Raw genomic sequence first — 19,622 nt, 5'->3', positions numbered from 1 at the left:
GATCGCCTGGATTCAAAGCCAAAGTTCTGCCACTTAATACTTTAGTGACCTTGGACAAACTATTCTTCCTCTCTGTGGATCAGTTTCCTCATCTGTAAAGTAGGAAAAATAATAGGGTCTACCTCATAGCATTGTTAGGAGGTAATTTTTATGAGAATAAAAGAGGTAATTCTTATAAAATTCTTAGAACAGTACCTACACATAGGTAGGCCTCTCTTGGTAAAGAAGATGAAGTCATTCATATCTGACTAAATAGGCAACATTTGAGTAAAGTGCATTTTATTCCAATACCATTTTAATTATCATTCACACTTTAACACGTGTTTGAGGATAAATTTATAGAAGTCAATATCAGGTAGTAATCAGAGGTTCATCAGCTTTTCATTTGATATCTGGCTAATCTCTGATAACTTTTCTCCTCAAGTGACATGGTGTAGCATCATAAGGCATTATGCAGTATCAAATGTTATGCACAAATAGGTACCTAATGGTGGGTTTAAGGATGTTGCTGCAGTCCAAGTTCTTTCATTTTCCTGATTATAACTGCATTTGCATAATGTATGATTCAAACATTATTGCTGTTAAATAATGCATAAATATTCTCTCATGCTGAAATATGTCTATTTCCTCTCCATGAATTCTACTGAGTATATCCTTCAGTTGTTGTTCTAGTTACAACGTACTTGGAGATCCAGATACATCAGAACCATGACTGGGGGAAATGTCATGGCCGGAAAAATGCATATTCTCAGAACTGTAAATGAAGTATACATTATTAAGTGTGCCAGGTTTTTCCCTCTTCGAGGTGCATTATATTTGGAATCTAACGTTTTCTATTTTAGAAATGGCAAATACTTCCTTGATCACCTGATAATTAGAAGAAATTTGCATGTCTAATAAAAATGTCCCGGAAGGTCTCAAAAAAAAAAGACAATTTTTTGTTTGTTTTCTTCTGTTTTTCCAAAGTAAAATATAAATATGAACACGATCATATACTTTAGAGATTTTCTTGCATACTAGGAAATACTAGCTAAATTATTAGAGGCAATGATAATTGACATGAACTCCCACTTCAACTTTACAGCTTTAAATTTTCCATTTAATGTACGCTCTATGATTCTCTTATGGAAGCCACAGCTGCTTCTTTGTTTTATAAAATATATGTTTAAAACAAAATATGAGTGTTTATTTCTAAATATATTGCCTATTTTTCTTTCCCAAAAAGATGACTTGCCTTTCCAATTCCCTTTCACTTGTAAAAGAGATATAGCCTAGGACTTAATTTAGAATCGACTGTAGTAGATTCTCTTGTCTTAGTCTATTTTCTATTTGCTGCTAGTATGAAATAATCAAGTGATCAAAACAGACCACATTTTAAAAATTGTATCTTATTTTATGATTCAACATTATGATGCCAAAAGATGTCTCGCTCCATATTACGATTGCTGTAATGTTACTCACACACATGCAATCACATACACATATGAAGAGAGCCTATTTTCTCTGTCAGATGGATTTTCTGTCACTTCCCTATTCTATCCTCTACTTACTACTGCTGATAAAACGGTGTGATGCATTCAAATGTCTAATAAAAAAAAGGATGTGCCTTTAAAAGAATGCATTTTAATTCTAAGTATTTCATTATAGAAAAAATGATAGCTCTGAAATGCATCATAAGAACTTCAAACTTTTAAATGAGAAATTCAAATATATTTTATTTGAAAATTGAATATACCTGTATAATAAAAAAAGTAAAATGGACTGTGACATTGCTTGTCAGTTTCACACATGGAACTCCCAAACAAATATTTGCTAAAGAAATCAATTTCATATACAACAAGGCTGTTCATTAAATATTTTCCACTTTGCCATAGATTGTATGCAATGGAGCTATCAAAGCCTGAGATAAGAGGTGCAGAGCCCTAGCTCTGGGCACTTCAGATTTAGAGAGTGCAAATTTTCAGCACAAAAACTTGAACCAAATTTGTTTCTTTCTCAACCTCCTTAATGAGCAATTCTAAAGCCCGTGGAGCAATTGATTTAAAAACAACAACAACAATAGGAAGCAGACCACTGGGCATGGAGATCCAAGGACACCTTCCATTGGAGAGATTGTGGCTACAATTTGGAAGCTTTAAACTCCTGCTCATTTCTCTGCATAGTTTATGCCCATAGGATATGTTACCTACCTAAATCTTAGTAAACAGAGGGACCTCCTTAAAGCTGCATGCTCAAACATTAGATTATCTTCAATGGAAAAGAGGTTCTATAAAAACTTCAACCCAAATTCCACTTGTAAACCCAGGAAAAGAGACGACCCAACATCCACCACATCCTCAGATCGACCGGACAAACCCCCAGCCTTAAGTGGCCAAAAGAATTGGAACTTCAGCATTTTACTCTTTACTCTTTTTTCTTTTTTCTTTTTTTTTTTTTTTTGAGGCTGGATATCGCTCCCAGGATCTCGACAGCCTAGATCTCGACACCCAGGCTGAAGTGCAGTAGCACAATCATGGCTCACTGCACCCACAAATGCCCATGCCCAAGCCATCCTCTCACCTCAGCCTCCTGAGTAGCTGGGACCACAAGTGTGCATTTTACTTTTATCGACTATAAAAACTTGATTCAACCAACCAAATGGCATAAGATTTGGGGGAGCATTGTTGTTTTTATTGAAGCATATTAAATAATACAAATAACTTTGAAACTCAAATTGCATCTGTGAGAATGCTATGGCAACATGGGGAAGTTCTGCAAGTTTTGTAAATCTTATATCTTGGGTGTTCCCAGAACTTTACACTGTTTTGTAAGTCTCTCCACATTCATTCAATTTGATGACATTTTCTCTACCTTGCAAAGTCACTCAACCAAAAGAGCTTATTAGTAGAATAAACCTTTTGAAAGACACTAAATTTCTTCAAGGTGCTAGAAAACCACACATAACGTTAGTCTATTGATTGCAAAATTACTCTGTGAGGTCTGAATATTGTGCTGGGCCCTAATGTCCCAATTGCCTTCACTGACAAGTATTCCTGACTCAAAGTCTTGGGAAGATCAAAGCCCTGGTGACACTTGCACTCCCCATGCTGTCTCCCTTCTCGCCCTGACTATAGGTCGAATCTCCAGCTCTTACTCATTTAGGCAGTTTCTCTAAGGCTGAGATAAAGGAGTGTTTAATCAGAAAATGTATTAACTAATTGGTGAAGCCTATTATAAAAATTCCCCTAATTACTCTGTGGTGTCAAGAAAAAGGGCCTGTCAAGAGAGTATCAGTGCTACAACTGTGACAGCAAAAAGCAACATTTGGAAGTGCTCCTCCCTTGGGCCTTTTCTTTGATTTTTGCCTTTAATACTGATAAGAAGTGACAGTAGTTGGATAAAACAATCAAAACTTGAGTTGAAGAGCTTATAAACCTTCTGACACTTCAATAAACCAAAAGCCAATATGAAACTAGCAAAATGGTTTTATTTTAACTCTGGCTAGCCACACACCACAGACGTGACATCCATTTGCAGAGCTCTGAGCTCTCTCCTTGATATAATATTTTACTAACTCTCATTTCACATCTTTTAAATAAGAAATAAATGCTAAATTCTACCAAGAGAAATAAAATCTTTTATAATCTTTTAGACAGTTGTTGTCATCCCTCAGGAGAGCTTTATGCCTGCTGCTAAATGTCTACAAATCAATATTTAATATTTTGAAACATGAAGTCTTAATTATCTATCTCCCTTTTAAGCGTGAAACCCATACTGAGTGAAAATAAAACCATTTGTTGGCTGATGGATTGATTGCCACTTATTAGCACTTTTTTGATCTGCAGGTCAGATTACAGGGCTTCATTCCAGACACATACTATACCTTATCATTTATGCCTTGATGTATGAATGAGTAGAACAGAATATAGTAACTCAGGGCTATGTGAAGATCTTTTTCACTTTGGTTTATTGGAGTAACACTGACAAATTAAGAAAGAAATAATCTTCAAGTCATAACCATTATTTATGTTCCAGACAGACTTTTTACTCCTAGGTACAATAACAATACAAATTCTAATGCCCTATGTACAAACTAGAACACAAAAGAGAATTGTGTATATCTCTCCCTATCAAGGAGAAAGGGGGAAATTGTATGATCTTGATCAATTGTGTAATGTTACAAAAGCCCCAATTAAGAAAGGGGGAAAACCCATGGGCTTCTGTGCACCTTTCACCTGCCTATACTTGACCAGAAGCCTTAACTACAACAGAGCTGAACCCTGAGCAGGTCTTCTGCCTCTAGGAGTAAAGAGGCCACAACTAGATTGGTAATAAGCTGAATTGTCTTGGTTGTATTTGTCCAAAACATAAGCAGGAGCTTCCTGAAATGAAACACATGGTTAAGTGGGGAAAGGCTTTGTCCACGTTCTAGAACCTGTGAATGTGACCTTATTTGGAAAAAGAAAGGTCTTTGCAGATATAATTAAGTTAAAGACCATGAGATGAGAGCATCCTGGACTATCCAAGTGGGCCCTAAATCCCATGATAAACGCCTGCATAGGAGTCACACAGGGTAGAGGCACCCAAGGAGAAAGAGGAGAAGGTCATGTGAAGACAAAGGCAGAGGCTGGCGTTACGCAGTCACAAACCAAGCCATGCCTGGAGCCACTAGTGGAGGAGGCAAAGAAAGATTTCCCCCAGAGACTTCAGAGGGAATGCAGCCCATCTGACGCCTTGATTTTGGACTTCTGGCCTCCAGAACTGTGAGAGAATAAATTTCTATTGGTGTAAGCTATAAAGTTTGTGGTTATTTGCTGTGGCAACCCTAGGAAACGGATACACACAGCATGAACACAAGAAGACTTAATGGGGAGCTGATGAGGTAGACAGGCACAGTGACAAATGAGCTGTACTGACTGGTCCTAAATTCAGCTGGGATGAGAGTTTCACAAGTGTTTAGAGGCTTTCCTCAAATTACATCTTTCTTGTTTACCTCGCTTTCTCTATCATTAACACTTTTTGGTCCTTTTTCCTTGTAAATGCACTACATGCCTATACTACAGAATAATGGGATTGTATAGCTTGGGTTTGCACATCAGCTCGGCCACTTAACCTTAATCATCACTTAATCACCTGTATTCTATTATTTATAAGAAGAAGTTAATAATATCTCCTTACAGGTTTGTTGTAAGATTACAGATATATTTGTAAAGTATTTAATACGGTGCCTGGAATACCATCAACGTGCAATAAATTATAGAAAAAGAAGCTGCTTTTTCCTCTACACAAGAACAGTAGTGTGTATTAAACTTGGACAGTATTAAATGTGGACATCTTTCTCGTTATAAACTCCAGAAGAATGGGAAGCCTGTCTTTTGGATGTACCTAGCACAAACTTGTGTTAACAAATGTTTTTTAAATGAATGGTGTCACCAAGCTTGTGGCAATTTCTATGTCAAATTACATCCCTTCCCACCCTTAAAACTTTACTTGTCTCTATTATGGCATTTTACACAATTGTTTGGTTCCCATCATTCCAAATTAATTCCTTTAAGCAAGTCCCTATCCTTACAACACGGTGATGAAGGTGGATCTTATCTTCAATTCCAAATTCATCCAACCTCTAAATCTTATGCCATCTCCAATTTAAGACCCTATAATGGAAACCACATTAATTCCAACTCTGTCTGGCTCTCTCAGCCCAGGTGCTTAGTTTATTTTGTCTCTTACAATTTCAAATCAAGAAATACTAGCTTCTATTAAGCAAGTCCTTTTCTTGCCTCCCTGACTCTAGCCTCTACCTTGGCTTAAGCTCTTTGTCATAGTTGATTGATTGCCTTGTTCCTCCCAACTACCCATCAATCTCCACGCACCTGAATGCCCCAATCAAGTCATCCCTGATGCCTCCATTCATATTAATCTCCTTTTAAAAATTTATTTTACAATATCTGCATGGCATATTGCACAGATTATAGTTCTTTTCATGATAGTACTTCACAATTTAACATTTAGTTTTATCTGCATGTGATACACATACAATTCCAATATAAAGTCTGCTACTAATACAATTTTATAGATATATAGATAGATATACACATATTTTTAAATGTATACACACACAACATATATACACATACACACATGTGAGTGTAGCTTGTCCAGGTAATCATACATACTCTCTTCAGAAGCAGTCCACATCTTTAACACTCATTAATTTTGTATTATGTAGTTCATAACATAGATACTAGGCCCTCAACAAATACTTTTTGATTGATCCTAGATCAGACACAACTTTATTGTCTAAAAAAACCCAATAGAAACAAAAAATTGAATTGTATTTGCTTAATTTTTTAAATCAATTTTCCATCTTTAGTATTTTATGAGTTATTTTTATTTAAGCAAGTAGGAGAATTTTCCAATGCCAACCCATCTGTTCCTCCTCTTGACTTTGAAGTGGTCGTCAGGCTAAATTGGTAACATCTTTCATCCTGTGGCAACGCCCCCATGTTGTCGCAGGCATGCAATTCCGATTTCATTGCCCTATTGAGCCAAAGAGAGGCAACAAGAGATAAATCCCTTCAAAAACTCAGTAAGTTTTAATAATAGCTAACAGACACAGAATACTACCCACCATAGAAATGCTTAATTGCTCTTTGTCATTAAGTTGGCTCCAATGATAAAGGCTCTTTATGAAGGTCCCTTCTCCTTTGGTATTAAACTCTGAAGAATTGGACTGGAAGGGCTTTTGAATACCCACCCACCCCCAACACACACACACACACACAAACACACACACACACACAAACACACACACACCCTCTTTCAGCTATCACTGCACTGAAATAATATAAACAAGGAGGAAGCCAGTCTACTTACAAAGTTCTCAAGGGAAGGAATCTCAGTCATTCTAGATAATACACCACAGTGTTTCAAAATCTTCATCTGAGCCAGTTCTACCCTATGTCTTCCAAATCACTCCTGTTTCACTTTAAATGCAATTTATCTTAGGCTGCCCTCTATGGAGACCAAAAACAAATTAACAATATAAGAGTGGGCCTGAAAGTAATAGAATAGGAAACCATTGCTTCTCTTGGGGATGTTAAATTTATTCCTACATTTCATTTACAATATTCAAGGAAAAAATACAAGTGAATTTACAGAGAGGATTCACTTGTGCTGTGGTCATTACAGTAGGTTTTTTAAAAGCTCTTTTTCTCCCAGAAGAAATCCACTAACTGAACATAAGGACAGCAAATGATTTTTATCAAGTTGAAATGTGGAGAAGAATTAGAGAATGTTAAAAAAGCATATATTGGAACATAAAATGATAGAACCACATTCATATTTAGCCACTAATGCCTGTCCACTAACTTTCTCTTGCTTCTTTACTTTCCTCTGGAAATTTAAAGGGGGGTCACACATTTGACAGCAATTTTCCTATGAATTGTGAGAAAACTGAGGCAAATATGTGGGACAGAGGCCAGATCTAGGAGAAGCTACAACACTATAAAAACATTGTTTCTGGTGCTTCTCTTTCCTCCCTCTCTACCACCTGTTAAAAGATAAACTAAGACACATTAAAATTTTAGAGAGTTTATTTGAGCAGACAGCGATTCATGAATCAGGCAGCTCCAGACTGTGGGCCATTTTGAGCTCCACTGAAGAAGGAGCATGAGGGGAAGGCTCTTATAAACTAGAGCAAGGCAAAGAAAATATTTGATTGGTTAAAGTGGAGCAGTTGCCTTATTGGGATCATTCCAGTGGAAAGTCCCTAGTCAGAGGTTAGTTGGCACCTTCTGATTGGTTAAGCCTAAATAGTGGAAAGTCACTAGTTAGGGGTAATTGGTGATTTCTAATTGACCTAGAATATGAAAGTTTACATTGATTTGGGTTTCACGTTGCTTACTTAACACAGGGCACTGGATCTGCCCTAGTCTAATGGTCTTTCAACTAATTATTTTAGCATACCTCAGTCTCTCTACTCAACATTCTCATTACTTTTTTGGAGAAATAAGTAAGATTAAGTAAGAGTTCAAAGCTCATACAAAGTGCCTGGCTTTAGTTCCACTCAATAAATACCATTTTTCAGATTATTTTCTTAAATTCTTAATCCTACTCTATGAGATAGATGCTATTATTAGGCAAGTTTTACCAATGAGGAAAATGTGGCTCAAAGAGGGTAAGCAATTTATCTAACTCACTAAGCTAGTGAATGCTTTACCTACCACACTACATTGACTCTATGGCAAAAAGGTGCCGGAATATTCCAGCCTTGTTTCCTTCTCTTTTACCTAAGGGGAATGCAGTCCTATGAATAGCTGTAGTCTTGCTTCAGAAACTCTACATTCATAACTGGTTTTCAAAGACTGAGGTAGAGATGGAAATCAGCTCCAATGACAAAGAAATACAGAGAAAGTCCTTCCTTTCCCTGCCTCACCTACATTGCTGCTTAGCACCATGGCTGCCAGAACCAACCAACAGAATCTGGTAAGCCAACCTCTTGGTCAGATTCATGAAACCACTGAAACTGTGGGCCTTCAGGCAATCCCATCAGCTTGTAGAGTTAAAGAATATTAGAACTAGGAGACACCTCAGGGGACAAATAATTGGACGTCTTCATCTTATATTTGAGAAAACAGGCCCAGAGCTTAAACAAACCTCCCACAATCCCAGAACAAATATGTGGGAGAACCTGGTCTTGAACTCAGGTCTTTGGACAAGACTGAAAAGATGGACTCTTACTTTATCATATCTGTAGTAGCTGTGGCCTTGATTTGTCATCCCCTTGCCATCCCTTGGTAGCAAAACGATCATAGCTTCTACTTACAAAATTCCTTCCACTTCAAGCCAAACATTATGACATCATGATACTTTTCTAGAGTTGTAATTCATTGTAGACGCATTTGTGTTTCTGCTATATATGTTCATTACTTTTCAACATTTAAAAACCAACTAGGATATAAGTCCTTAAAGATAGACTCTGTGTCTATTTTTCTCTTTGTGTGTTTTACTCTTTTCCTCACCCTATAATATACTGCAGTTCTCAAATCCACCCAGCAGGCTATTCAAAGACACCTTGCATGGCAAGATTCTCATTTTATAAATATGAGATCTGAGAATTGTGTAAAAAGTTACAGTTTTTCATGACTAGAGGAAATTTTTGCTTCCGTGGACTTTTCTTTTTACTAGTGAAATAACTTTTCAAATTCTATGAGCAAATTTAAAACCAATGAAACAAAAACACACCAGTATTCCAAGCTGCTATAGATTGAATACTTATGCCCCCTGAAATTCCAATGTTGAAGCCTAACCTGAATGTGATGGTAGTTGGAGGTGGCGATTGTAGACACGGATTAGGTTATGAGGGCAGAGCCTTTATGAATGGGATGAGTGCCCTTATAAAAGTTGCCCCAGAGTGCTCTCTCCTTCCTTCTGCCACCTGAGGTGACAGCAAGAAGACAGCTGTCTATGAATCAGGAAGTGGGTCCTCACCAGACAATAAATCTGCCAGTGCCTTGATCTTGAACTTCCCAGCCTCTGGAACTGTGAGAAATAAATTTCTATTGTTTATTACCACCCAGTCTGTGGTAATTTATTATAGCAGCCCAAACAAAGACATGATCCAAATGTCCAAGGCAGCTACTTTTCCCAAAGGCCATTCATATTAGTGAATCGTAATGGTCGGAATCACTATCCATTAACAGTTTGGCCATTCACTGGGTGTCAGGCTCTGCATATTGCTTGCAGCCATCACCACTATCAGCTCTACAGTATCCCAAGCCCCATAATCAGTCTCAGGACCTCTTAAATAGAACATGATTCTACTTTAATCATAATCAGCAGAGAAAGTTTGGGCTCCACAATTACTTTAAATGCCATTTTCTTGACAAATGTGCATTAAAGATTTGTTTGAATTTTGCTGTGCAAACAGCTCACAAATGAACATGAACTTGCTTAAATATCAAGAGTTGGGGTTGAATTTCAAAAATGGGCGATGAATAGGAAAAAACAGTGATTCTGTACAGTGATTCTGAGAGCAGGAAAGGCATGCCATAGCTAATTCTTTTGCCACAGGGCAAATAAATCATTAACTATTATCAATACATGATCATTAAATATAAAATACCTCTCTCCATTAGGTCTGAGTTTTCAGAATATAATTTGATCCTCTTAAAAAATCACATGAAGCCCTTGGCTAACACAGACATGTTTAATGCCTGTTTTGTTTCAGTTCTCATTACAAAGGCTACTATTGTCAGAGACATAATATAATTCCTACCAGAGGACTTAAGAAATAAGATTTAAAACAGGCCAGGGACTTAGTCATCCAGATCAGATTTTCCAAAATGTCCAAAAAATTAATCAGTTCATCCTACACTACAAGAAGAGCATCAGTACTAGCTCATGAATTATGGAGCAGTTAGTCCAGCTCTCAAATCTGAAAGTTTCTGGGGCAATTCATTAAGAAAAAGATCAATTTGTAAAATCCTGGAGGTTATTAAGTTGTTTAGAAGCAGCCCACAAAATTCATCATGTCAAACCAATTCCATTTTCTTCTTCAGCCGGGAGTTGGTGAGAGGTGGCATGAAAGATGCAAAGGAGATGGCTTACTCTGTTCTTAATAAGGCTTTGGATAAATCAACATATTGACCATCAACTAATATGTTGTTTGGTTAAATTTAGGGACAACCAAACCACAGAAAGTGATACAGTAACAAATAAGAGAATCAATCCTTCACCCAATATTTATTGAGTTTCTGGAATGTACAAGGCACCCTGCTAGGTAATGTGTGGGAGACAAAGAAAGTCAGACAGCTGCTCTACACTCAAGACGATTAGTGTGTAGCAGGAAAGGTAGTGTTCATCAACACTACTAGGCATAAAGCCCTGGAGAGAGTTAGGCATTATAGAATAAGGTTAAAAACCTGGACCCTTGAACCAGACCATCTAGGTGTGAACCCTGGATCTGTTATTTACTAATAGCATGAACATTGGAAAGTTATATGACTGTTGATATTTAATTTCCTCATCTGTCAAATAGTGGTGATGACAAGGTTATGTACATGACAGGGTATGGTTAGTATTAAATGAGTTATCAGATGTAAAGCACTTAGAATAGTGTGGGAAATTCAAGGAGAGACATTACTTGCCATGGTAGGTAGCTTTGAAAGGGAGGAGGAGGAGAAGGATGAAGTGAGCAAGAGGAATAAGGAAGACATATTGAAGATGCAGCATTTAAGCTGACTCAAATAGGTAGGACTTGGACATGCAGAGATTGAGATAGACAAAGGCTGTGGTTTATATAAATGCTATATTTGTTTAGTAATAACAAATACATTAACATGTGTAAAATAGATTTCTGTCATATCACTGAATAGTCCAATTTTACCACATCATAATGTCCATAAAAGATAGAAATGACACACCAGGGCCTGTTGGGGGATGAGGGGCTGGGGGAGGATAGCATTAGGAGAAATACTTAATGTAAATGATGAGTTGATGGGTGCAGCAAACAAACATGGCGCATGTATACCTATGTATCAAACGTGCACTTTGTGCACATGTACCCTAGAACTTAAAGTATATTAAAAAAATATAGAAATGAAAGATAAAAAATAAGGACTCATTTACATGGACATCATTATGAGGACCAGGAAATCAAGAATAATTAAAAAGAGAAAAAGGGTAAAGAAAAGAGAAGGGGTACCCTGAGCAGCTCAAAAAAAGACACACACACACACACACGCATGCATGTATAGCAGGAAGGTGGAAATTAGAGTAGAAAGGATTATTTCTGTTTCAATTTTATACTTATTCATTTTTTCTTTGTTTAATAATAAACATATCTGGCTTCCATCAAAAGATAACAGATATCCAGGCTGGGCGCAGTGGCTCATGCCTGTAATCCCAGCACTTTGGGAGGTCGAGGCGGACGTTCAGGTCAGGAGCTTGAGACCAGCCTGGCCAACATGGTGAAACACTGTCTCTACTAAAAATACAAAAATTAGCCAGGCATGGTGGCACAGCCCTGTAATCCCAGCTGCTTGGGAGGCTGAGGCACGAGAATTGCTTGAACCCAGGAGACAGAGATCATGTCATTACATTCCAGCTTGGGCAACAGAGCAAGACTCCGTCTCAAAAATAAATAAATAAATATAAATAAAGATAACATTCAAACTAGTATAAGCCAAAACAGAAAGTTGATTCTTAGAAAAGAATTGTAATCCAATGACTCCAATGGCAAGCAGTGCTGCCAGGCTGCAGAAGGTGACGTGCTATCAGGGGCTAAGAGTGCTCACTTACTCTGTCAGTGATACTTCCCTTTCTTCCCTCTGTCTCTCAGAGCTAGGTGGCAATCTCCAGAGAAGGTGTATGTGGACTGGTCAGTCACCCTCTCGGATTCTGTAAGGTCTACCCATCTGTTCTTACTCACCCACATGGACCAGAGCCTTGTACAAAGCTGGACACCCAGTAGGAGAACAGGAGTTGTTGCTGGAGAAGATTGCTGCAGGATTTGACCCCTGGTTGTTTGGAACCCTTCCCTGCTTCCACCATGTATCTAGAAATAAACTTGGCATAAATTGCCTGCTCAATAAATATTGAGAGACAATTTATATGGAAGCCTTGGTGTACTCCAATTCTTGACATGTCGTCTTTAAATGAGATGCTTTTCTTTCTTCAGTGTGAGAAATGTATATGTTTGAAGAGGTAGTTTTCTTGAGTTTAAGGGAAACCAACACCTGTGTTATAAGTCGGAGACAGCTAGCTTCTTCAGGAAGTGTGCCCCTATGTCAGAGGCACACTGTAGGCTCTCTTTCCTGATTCCACTCCTCAGATATACAATGTTTCAACCACTTACTCTTTTTACATAGTGCATATTAGAGGCTGTGAGATCTTTTCTTTATCCCCATCACAGATTCTATGCTCAGATATTAAAGAAAAGAAACCCTCTTCCCACTAGCAAGTCACCTCTACCACCACAGTAACACATTTCCCTCACACCACCTGAGGACGTGACTGAAGCAATATCGAGGTGGCCACCATGACAGTCAGATGTCAGCAGTCACTGTCGGCACATTCAGCCAAGTTACTACCAGAAGGTCCAGCTGAATGGGCTGATTCACCTGGGCTGTGCAACCACAAACAGTTAATATTTAAATGTACCTGATTTCCCTGCAGGTGGAGAGAGAAGCTAAATTATGAAGCCTCAAAAGCAACACAAATGGCAAACTCTTACAAAATGCAGGAGGTTTCACCATGCTAGTTGCGATGGTGAAATACTGAGTGTCAACTTGATTGGATTGAGGGATACAAAGTATTAATCCTGGGTATGTTTGTGTGGCTGTTGCCAAAAGAGATAAGCATTTGAGTCAGTAGGGTATGGAAGGCAGATCCATCTTTAATCTGGTGGTCACAATCTAATCAGTTTCCAGTGAATATAAAGCAGGCAGAAAAATATGAAAAGGAGAGACGAGGCTAGCCTCCCAGCCTACATCTTTCTTCCATGCTGGGTGCTTCCTGCCCTCAAATATCAGACTCCGAGTTCTTCAGTTTTGGGACTTGGACTGGCTCTCCTTGCTCCCCAGCTTGTAGACAGCCTATTGTAGGACCTTGTGATCATTAAGTCAATACTTAATAAACTCCCCTTTATATGTATATACTATCCTATTAGTTCTGTCCCTCTAAGAGAACCCCGACTAATATGTTAGTTCTTTACACAACATTTAAGGTGTATTGTGCACCTGAGCCTGAACACTCTTCATTCCTGTGTATTTTGTCCTCTCAAGGTATCCCACATACATATACTACCTTAAAATCCAAGCTAAGATTTCTGAAATCACACAGAAAGTTGTATCTTTGTTTGACTCCTTTTGCTCCAACTTTACATCCCATGGGAGAAATATGCTGATGTGAGGCACTACTTCAGCACATTGAAAACTGATCTGGAATTTTTCTGAGCTTTGTCCTGCCCTTTGCAATAATCAGGCTTTCTGTTGACAGCTCCTTCTTCACCAATACTCCGCAGCTATTGAGACTCCTTATTCTATGTACTTTGCTGTCTAGAGCCCTATTAACCTCTGATTTATTAGCTTTTTTTTTTGTCAACCACTTACACTGCCAGCCTCCCAAGAGGAGAACACATCACAAAGCAAAGAAACTCTAAGAGACACATACATAGAAAAATATCTCAAATAGCAAACATTTACTGAAAGCAGGAAAGTCAGATGATAGCACTTGAATAACCCTTCTCCCCCACAAGAACATTCTATAGATACACTCATGGAAGTTGTGCAAATAAATCTCATTATGCTGCTGAAGTACAGAATTATTGTCTCTCTGAGAGTACTGAGATGAAGCTGAGAATCTTCACAAATTTACTGGTCTGGCTCCAGACACATGCTAGATTATATTTATCAAAATGAATGGATTTTAAAGTGAGTCCAAAATAGATTCTTTCAAAAATCTAAGACTTTGCCTCAGAGGGGCTTCTTTTTTAAATTCTGTCCTGTTTCTGGCTTCGAGAGAGGAGGCTATGAGGGAATAGTTATTAAAACAAAGAGAAAAAGGTAATTTGACTTGTTACTGAACCAGAGAGCTGCCAGATGTCAATAGCGGCAGCAGAGGTTACTAGCAGCTAGGGACCAGGAATAGAAATTAGAGCAAATGTATCCATAGAAAATGACTGAAAAGTCCATTCAGCTCCAAATACAGGGTGATTTTGAGATCCCTAGATGGAACCTCTCCTGGCTGACCAGACTAGGCAGCTGCTTCTTTGGTCGGTTCCACAGACACATTCTTCATAAGTGTCATGTTCCTAATTACTCCACTTTAATGTATCAATATGATACACGCAGCTCAGTTTAACCATAAGACCAACCAAAAGGGACATAAATGAACACATCTTTCCACTGGATTCACTTTTCACCCAGGTCATACACAAGGTGTTTACACACATACACACACACACACACACACACTGTGAATACTCATTATAGCTAATATTTCTTGACTGCTTACTATGTGCCAGTGCAGACTGGCACTGTTTGATCTCTTTTAACTTCTCTAAGTTTTATCTTATTTAACTCTCAGAAGTTCTATGTGATAGGTAATATTATTGTCCCTATTTTAGAGATGAAATAACATTTTTGAAATGAATGCAAAGAGGGAATGAGTAACTGGCCCAAGCTCAAATAGCAAGTAATGGAAGAAACATAGAAAAACAACTAGTCTAGCCTTAGAACTTGGACTCTTAATTACTGTAATTGTCTTCCTAAAATAGTACTTAATAATGAAAAGTGTCCGCGATATCACAATATGTGCCTTAAGAAAGTAAAATGTTAAAGTTTTTTTATCAGCTTCTGCGCATTTGTAGAAAGACAAAATACAGTCATTTAACTACAAGTTCTTTGTTTCTATATTTTTTATCCTCTAGATCTATACTGTACAATATGAAAGCCACCAGCTACACGTGGCTATTGAGTACCTGAAATGTGGCTAATCCAAATTTAGATATGTTGTAAGTATAAACTACATGCTGAATTTCAAAGGCTGAGTACCAAAACTGAGACCATAAAATACCTTTTTAATAATTTTCATCTGGTTATATGTTGAAATGATAATTGTGGATATGTTGAGTTAAATAAAATACAATACCAATGTAAATTATATCCACTTCTGTTTACTTTTTAAAATGTGGCTACTAGAAAATTTTTAATTACATATATGGTTCATAATGTACTTTTTCTTCTTTTTTTAGAGACAGGGCCTCACTGTCACTCAGGCTGGAGTGCATTGCCATGATCACAGCTCATGGTAACCTTGAACTCCTGGGCTCAAACTATCCTCCTGCCTCAGTCTCAAGTTGCAAGGACTACAGGTGTATGTTGCCATGGCTAGCTAATTTTTTAATTTGTACAAATTTTTTAATTTGTACAGATGGGGTCTCACTATGTTGCCCAGGCTGATCTCAAACTCCTGGCCTCAAGCAATCCTCCCACCTTGGCCTCCCAAACCGCTGGAAGTACAGATGTGAGCCCACCACGCCTGGCCACACATTGTATTTTTAATGGCTAGCACTCAATTTATGTAGGTAAATAAGGATATAAATAAACTCTGTCTCAGATTCATCACATAACCTTGAAATGGTGAAGGCTTAGTGGCTCATTTTTATACTTACATCATTAATTTTTTGTACCTCAATAACATTATATTTCCTAATAAGATTTTGAAAATTTAGTTATAACTGTCTTTATTTGCAGACAATATCATCTTTACATAGAAAATCCTAAGGGATTTATAAAACAAAGCTAATAAGTACATTTAGCAAGTTCAAAGGATACAAGGTTAATATGCAAAGTTAATTAAATTTTCATGTATCAACAGCAAATACTTGACAAGTGAAATTTAAACTGATTCATTCTATTTAAAATAGCACCAAGAAATAGAAAATAGGAATAAATTTACCAAAAGATATATAAAAGTATACATCATTTCTGACAGAAATAAAAGAAGATCTACATAAACCAAGAGATATACCATGTTTATGGGTTGGAAGACTAAATATCATTACAATGTCAATTCTCCTTAAATTGATCAACACGATTTCTTTTTTTTTTTTTTTTTTTTGAGAAGGAGTCTCGCTCTTTCACCCAGGCTGGAGTGCAGTGGCGCGATCTCGGCTCACTGCAGGCTCCGTCCCCAGGGGTTCACGCCATTCTCCTGCCTCAGCTTCCCGCGTAGCTGGGACTACAGGTGCCCGCCACCTCGCCCAGCTAATTTTTTTGTATTTTTTAGTAGAGACGGGGTTTCACCGTGTTAGCCAGGATGGTCTCGATCTCCTGACCTCGTGATCCGCCTGCCTCAGCCTCCCAAAGTGCTGGGATTACAGGCGTGAGCCACCGTGCCCAGCCGATCAACACAATTTCAATAAAACTTCCAGTGAGCTTTTTAAAGTAGATACCACAAAGTTGATTCTTAAATCTATGTGAAAAGAGCTTATAATAGCCAAAACAATATTTAAAAAAAAGAAAAAATTTCAGCTCACACTGTCTGATTTCAGTGTTTACTATGAAAAGTATGGTATTGCATAAAATTTTTTAAAGGATCAGCGAAAAGAGTAGTCTAGAAACATATGATCAACTATGTGGATTTTTGACAAGTACCCCACAGCAATTCAATGAGAAAAGAATAATCTCTTCCAAAAATGATGCAGAAATTAGATGAGGAAGAAATTAATTTTGACTTCCACCTCACAGAAATATTAACTTGAACTGGTTTATAGACCTAAAAGCAAAAGCTGAAACTCTAAATCTAGAGGAAAACAGAATGCCTTTGTGGTTCAAGGAGGCAAAGCTTTCAGAAAGATGAGACAAAAAGCACTGATCATAAAAGAAAAAATTGACAAATTAACTTCATCAAAATGAAAAACTTCTGCTCATCAAAAGACATGGTTAAGAAATGAAAATGCAAGCTACAGTCTGGGAGAAAAGATTCACAGTGCATATATCTGACAACAGACTTGTATGGAAAAAAAATTATACCAGATTGTTTATAGCAGCTTTATTCATAAGAACCAAAAACTGGAAACAACCCGAATGTCCATCAACATTTGAATGGATAAACAAATTGCGGTATATTCATACAATGAAATAACGCTAAGCAATAAAAAGGAATGAACTACTGATATAACATGAATGAATCTCAAAAACCTCATGCTGAGTGAAAGAAGCAAGACATGAAAGAGTGCGTACTCTATAATTTCATTTATATGAAGTGTAAGAACAAGCCAAAGCAATCTGTGGTGATAGAAATTAGAACGGTGATCTCTCCTGTGGGGTATAAACTCAGTGGTAAAGTGTACGAGGGAAAATTCTGGAAATGTGCTGTAGTTTGACAACAGTTGTGCTTAACACAGGTGTATATATTTATCAAAACTCGTTGAATTGTTCACTTCCTGTCTGTACGTTACATTATATATAAATTTCCCTTCAATAAAAAGTCCAGTTACATTGCTCAAACTTATATACACCTTTCACTAAATATTTAGTTTATAATACAATTAAAGTCATCATGAAATGTGCACTACACAAAGGCAGGAATTTTTTTTTTAACTAGTAAATTCTCACTGCCTGGACCTCAATATTTGTTAATAACAAATAAATATTTGTTAATGGATGAGTTATGGAACACATTACTAGTTTCAGCTAAGGATCTGAACCTCAAGTTATATATATTCTTGTGTTTCCAGTTATGTATTTATAGTTAGATAGATAGATAGATGATAGATAGATAGATAGATAGATAGATAGATAGATAGATAGATAGATTTTTTTTTTGAGACGGAGTTCGCTCTGTCGCCCAGGCTGGAGTGCAGTGGTGCGATCTTGTCTCCCTGCAAGCTCCGCCTCCCGGGTTCCCACCATTCTCCTGTCTCAGCCTCTGGAGTAGCTGGGACTACAGGCACCTGCTACGGTGCCCGGCTAATGTTTTTTGTATTTTTTAGTAGAGACGGGGTTTCACCGTGTTAGCCAGGATGGTCTCGATCTCCTGACCTCGTGATCTGCCCTCCTCGGCCTCCCAAAGTGCTGGGATTACAGGTGTGAGCCACCGCGCCCGGCCTATTATAACATATTTTTTAAGATACGTGTCCCTGTGATCTCAAAGAAAAAAAAAACTCCACTTTTATACAGTGACATCAAATTTTTTTCCACTACATTAAAATCTGAGAGAAAAATTAGAAGAATCTTAAAGCAGATGCACAAACATTTATCATCATTGAAGAACATTATTTTCTTGTGGTTTACTATTTAACTCCATGAGTTAAACAAGTAAACTTAGACTTGACACCTCACAATGGCTGTACCTCATGAAATCATTCACTTCAGGGAAAACCAGTTACATTTTGTTTTACATCAAGTTGAGATTTTCTGATTAATTTTGAGCATCATTATCTCAAGAAACTATCACAGAAAGAAGTACTCTAAAAGAAATACCACATGAGACGAGGTTGCGTTGGCCATATAGTTCTGTATATTTAAGTTCTGGGATGTTATAACTGGTTAGTCCTGAGAGAAGAGAGAGAAAAAAGAGAGTGTGTGTGCAACAGAGGAGAAGATGTAGAAAAGACAAGATAAAAAAAGGTCTGTCCCTGAAGAAAACATAAAAATTATCTAACCAATGCAAGTAATTTATACTTTTTCCATTTCCCAAGCACCTAATAGATCTTTTAATGCTTTTTCTTATTTTTATAAAACAATCTAGTTTTGAACAGGTTTGAAAAGTAATGGACCTGCATATAATGGAATATCCATGGCCATTTTTGAACATGCACACACACACACACACACACACACACATCGTACATATAATTTGACCTCCATAGTTCTATGAGAAAGATTATTTCTGATTGGCTGACTCTGCCTCAGTGGTTGCTAGGTAATGAGCTTTAGGAATAAATGCATTTCCTACCTCCAAATCAATAATCGTACAATGTTAATTTAGAACATGATCTCCATGGTCACCAACAATTACTATGAGAATTTGCTTTTCACGAAACAGCATTTGCACAAAACTTGTCCCTGCCAATGTATTCTTGAGTACTTACTATATTTGACATTGGCAGCTGTAAGTACCATGGCTTGCTC

The 19,622-nt window shown here is 37.5% G+C and overlaps 1 long non-coding RNA gene across 1 annotated transcript in view; it reads left to right on the top strand.

Moving 5' to 3' along the window:
* LOC134734636 (uncharacterized) overlaps positions 1-12,440 on the top strand; it is a 49,498-nt gene extending 37,058 nt beyond the window's left edge. Inside the window, exon 3 of the long non-coding RNA XR_010117760.1 lies at positions 12,323-12,440. This is a non-coding gene — a long non-coding RNA (uncharacterized lncRNA). The remainder of the gene's footprint in view (positions 1-12,322) is intronic.
* Positions 12,441-19,622: the final 7,182 nt, after the last annotated feature.

The sequence above is a fragment of the Symphalangus syndactylus genome, chromosome 12, assembly GCF_028878055.3.
Source record: "Symphalangus syndactylus isolate Jambi chromosome 12, NHGRI_mSymSyn1-v2.1_pri, whole genome shotgun sequence".
Taxonomy (NCBI): Eukaryota; Metazoa; Chordata; class Mammalia; order Primates; family Hylobatidae; genus Symphalangus; species Symphalangus syndactylus.
The sequence above is the reverse complement of the archived record's forward strand: the minus strand, read 5'-3'. Positions and strand labels throughout refer to the sequence as shown.